This window comes from Schistocerca piceifrons, chromosome 9 (assembly GCF_021461385.2).
Source record: "Schistocerca piceifrons isolate TAMUIC-IGC-003096 chromosome 9, iqSchPice1.1, whole genome shotgun sequence".
Lineage (NCBI taxonomy): Eukaryota > Metazoa > Arthropoda > Insecta > Orthoptera > Acrididae > Schistocerca > Schistocerca piceifrons.
In genome coordinates, this window is record NC_060146.1 from 185,923,575 (window position 1) to 185,928,426 (window position 4,852).

At 41.9% G+C, this 4,852-nt stretch overlaps 1 pseudogene; it reads right to left on the minus strand.

Annotated features, from left to right (window-relative positions):
• Positions 1-1,295: 1,295 nt before the first annotated feature.
• LOC124717622 lies at positions 1,296-1,413 on the minus strand (annotated as a pseudogene).
• Positions 1,414-4,852: the final 3,439 nt, after the last annotated feature.

Genomic DNA, 4,852 nt, shown 5'->3' on the forward strand with positions numbered 1-4,852 from the left:
TGATGATGTTTCGTTGAATGGTTCACACGCTGACACTTGTTGATGGCCCAGCACTGAAATCTGCAGCAATTTGCGGAAGGGTTGTACTTCTGTCACGTTGAAATACTCTTTACAGTCGACGTTGGTCTCGTTCTCGCAGAATCTTTTTCCTGCCGCAGCGTTTCGTAGATTAGATGTTTTACCAGTTACCTCATAATCATGGTACACTCGTGAAATGGTCGTACGGGAAAATCCCCACTTCAATGCTACCTCGGAGATGCTGTGTCCTCTGGCTCGTGCGCCGACTATAACACCAAGTTGAAACTCACTTAAATCCTGATAAATTGCCATTGGAGCAGCGGTAACCGATGTAACAACTGCACCAGATACTTGTTGTCTTATATAATCGTTGCCGACCGCAGCCGTATTGTGCCTGTTAACATATCCCTATATTTGAATCTGCACGTCAATACCAGTTTGTTTGGCGCTTCAATGTAACAAAGGAGGCAGTTGATAAAATTGTCAGTGTTACTCATTTATCGGTTTAAATGTATTGCATTCACAATACAAACAATAATTATTTACAGAAGAATGGAATGGCTCATAGAGACCACCCTCGTTGTGGATTAAATTGGATTCTGGAGATCTGAAGAAACCCAGAAAGCAGTCCTGACTTTACATCTTACCTTAGAAGATGGACTGAAGAACGGCAAAACTACCTTTATATAATTTGTACGTTTAAATTTAGCTATTGGTAAATTTGACAGGACTACAGACTGCAATTCTGAAGGAAGCAGAGATAAAACATAGTGAACTGTAGGTTATGTAAAACTTGTACAAAAATCAGACTGCAGTAGTAAGAGTCGAATGGCATGAAATGAAAGCCGTGGTTGAGAAGAAAGTGAGTTTAGTCCAAACTTGATGTTACATAATCTGTGCGTTCAGCAACAAATAAAAGAAATCATGGGGAAATTTGGAAACGGAATTAAAGTTCAGAGAAAATAAATAAAAACATTGCGCTTTGCCGATCACATTGTCATTCTGTTAGAGACAGCACGGGACTTCGAGGAGCATTAGAACATAATAGACAGTGATTTCTTAAAAGGTTACAGGTTAAACGTAGCACTCACTCCGTCTTCAGGCCACGAGTGGCCTACCGGGACCATCCGACCGCCGTGTCATCCTCAGGGGAGGATGTGGATAGGAGAGGCAGGGGGTCAGCACACCGCTCTCCCGGTCGTTATGATGGTATTCTTGAACGAAACCGCTACTATTCGGTCGAGTAGCTACTCAATTGGCATCACGAGGCTGAAAAATGGCAACAGAGCATGGCGGCCTGGATGGTCACCCATCCCAGTGCCGACCACGCCCGACAGTGCTTAACTTCGGTGATCCCACGGGAACCGGTGTAGCCACTGCGGCAAGGCCGTTGCCCACATGTTAAACATAGACACCAGTAAAACAAGTGTCTTGGAATGTAGACAAGTAAAAATCAAGCAATGCTAAAGGAATTAGGTAGCAAAACAGAAACTAAAGTACATAATTTTTTTTCTGTTTGGGTAGCAACTAAATGATGATGATCGAATTAAAGTGAATGGAAAATGCAGACTGATGACAAAAAATTTAAAAACATATCAAAAAGAGATAATTTTTTGACATGCATTACATATTTGTTTGGAAGTCTTTTCTATAGGTATGTTTCTCCAGGATAGCCTTGTACAGAAGTGAAAAGTGGGCAATAAACACTTTAGACAAGATGAGAGGTGTAGCTTCTGAAATGTAGTGCTACAGACAATACTAAATATTGTATGGGTTGATCGAATAACTGATGAGGAGATAGTGAGTCGTATTGAAGAAAACAAAATTTGTGGCACTATATGACATAGAGGAGGGGTCGGTTGATAGATGTGTCCTGACGCAAAGAGGAATCGTCAACTTGGTGCTAAGGGAAAGCGTGGAGTGTAAAAACTGAGGTAAACCAAGGTTTGAATACAGTACGAAGGTTCAGATGAGTAATAGGTTGCAGTAAGTAGCGGAGATGAAGATACTAGCACAGATAGTGTATCTGGGAGAGCTGCAGCAAACCAGTCATGGGACAAAAGAGCGCAACAATTGTGTGTACTATTCTGTTTGCCTTCTAGATTTCGGAACAAAAAATAGTAACAAATGTAGTTTTGGAATGGGAAAGGTGCCGTAACACGCGTCGTTGCACAGTTGGCAGATGAGATCCTAAACACTGGTTAGAAAATTAGCGTAGACAAGTAGTCTGGGAGAACATAACTACCCTAGTATGTCGCTAGCGTGCGTGCAGTAGGGCTTACTGTGACTGAGGGAGTGATATGTGAGGAAGTGAAGTCGAATGCCGGGAGCAATAGACGCTTCCGTAGGAACATAATTTCATTTGCAGGGTACAGACAGAGCGTCGCTAGGGATTGCAGGGGCTCTGGACGGATACCTCCAGAAAGGCCTGGATGTGACTGTATATCACCGTCGTGGCATCAGCTGACAGATGCGAGAGAAATATACGGCAGCCAAAGGGGCTCGGAACGTCATTGCTGCCTGTCTCTGCATCCACCTCTATCCTCATCCTGCTAATGCACTGTGCATGTCTCTGGTTTCCGTCTTCGTTCGTCTGGTGTGTGTGTGTGTGTGTGTGTGTGTGTGTGAGAGAGAGAGAGAGAGAGAGAGAGAGAGAGAGAGAGAGAGAGAGATAGAGAGCGTGTGTGTGTGTGTGTTTCGGTAAAAGAAGAGCAGTGTGTCCCGAGTTTCGTAACGTGTAGAGAGGGAGATATGAGTGGACTGAGAAAGGAACGAAATAAAAACAAGGAGTGAGAAGTGGGAGTGGATGAGGACAACAAAGTGGATTACGGCGACAGAGGAGCGGCCAGTGATGGAGCAGGCAGGCTTGTCTCCAGTGGGAACTGCTGCAGGTTCTCCCTTGTCCAGACCGCACCTGCACTTACCAGATGGCTGCCGACAGCATTCATCACTCGGCCGCACAGCCTGCATTTATTTGGCTGCACTGCTTTAACGTGTACACTAGCTTCTGTTTTAAATGGAATACCGCAGTTTGTGAGGGAGAGCAGGGCTAGCTGACGAGCGCTTAAGATGACAATCTCTTAGTTTAAGTATGTAAGGGGTGTGACCAAAAAACAAGGTGAATTTCTTCCTTAGAGGCAGTGTAGGGGAAACTGGAGTATAAGGGGTTAGCTAAGGAGAAAGCTACACAGCGGTGGCAGTTTCCAGGGTAGGGACTTCAAAAGTAAACAAGACATCAACTATATATATCAACTATGATGAATTTTATTTGTTTATTTGTCGTATGACAATACAGACACATTTAAAACAAACAGACATATCACTAATGAATTACTTTTCGTGGTTGAAATTATTTTTAATATAGGTAAGCACTATGCTGCATGTGGTTATACCCCGTACCTTGGAGTAAAAGCAAGTGGGGCACAAACGGACAATGTTATATTTTCCGTCTGAAGCATGCGATACATTGATAATCATTCAAGTCATCTTCGTTACAGGTCAATTTTATATACTTTAAGGGGGGTAGGACGTCAAACGGGCCGACTTGGAGCAGGAGAGGCACCACAGGACATTTTATTCTCTACTGTCTATACTTTTACACATAAATTCATAAAACTTTGTCAGCATGACCAGGAAGGATTAGGGACTCACACTCATAGCAGTGGAAATTCAAAAACATAACAAAATAAATTTTTATATATCTGAATTTTCATCATTTTTTTCGCTTACTATTGCATTTGTTGCTATAGATAAATTTTTCTTCACAAGTAACAGATTATTTGATGAATTTTGCACAGCATACAAACCATACTTAGAGATGTATGAAACTCTAGAATTTTCCAAATCAATTAAAAACTGTGGTAAAAATTGAGATAATTAACTACAAAATTTGATTTTTTTTTTGCTAAACAAAGTTTAGAACGTAGCAGCTAATTCATTTTTTCATAAATTAAATATATTCTAGAGTTTCAGACACCTGTAAGTATGGTTTGTATGCTGTGCTAAATTCATCGAACTGTCTCTCTTACTTATGAAGAAAAGTGTACCTATAGCAACAAATGCAACCAATAGTAAGTGAAAAAAATGACGAAATTTAGCATGCAAAAAAATTATTTTGTTATGTTTTTGAACTTCCACTGCTATGAGTGTGAATTCTGAATCCTTCCTGCTCATGCTGACAAAGTTTTATGGATTTAATTGTAAAAGTATAGACAGTGGAAATTAAAATGTACTGTGATGCCTCTCCTGCTCCAAGTCAGCCCGTTTGACGTCCTACCCCCCTTAAATACTTTACTAAGTCATCAGATTCTCTTGTTGACGAGTAGGTCTCTTTCCAAAGAAGACCAGGCGTTTCATATTCATCTTCAAACGAAGTGCCTCACACGTCTACAGTATGTTCTCCTTTTTGTGACGTGAAGCAGTTGTCGTTCAACATTTTTTTTAACCCGCCAGGAGCATGCTTTTGTCACGTTGATGTCATTTTTGTAGAGATACTCCGTGATCATGGCGGATTTTCATCTTCACCTCGTTGATGATGGTCGTTCATAAAGAGGAACTGGCTCTACACTGCCACGCGGGATTAGCCGAGCGGTCTGGGCGCTGCAGTCATGGACTGGTCGGCAGGTCCCAGCGGAGGTTCGAGTCCTCCCTGTGTGTGTGTGTGTGTGTGTGTGTGTGTGTGTGTGTGTGTGTGTGTGTGTGTTTGTCCTTAGGATAATTTAGGTTAAGCAGTGTGTAAGCTTAGGGACAGATGACCTTATCAGTTAATTCCCATAAGATTTCACGCACATTTGAACATTTTTGGGTCTACACCTTCCGATTATACAGTGAATGA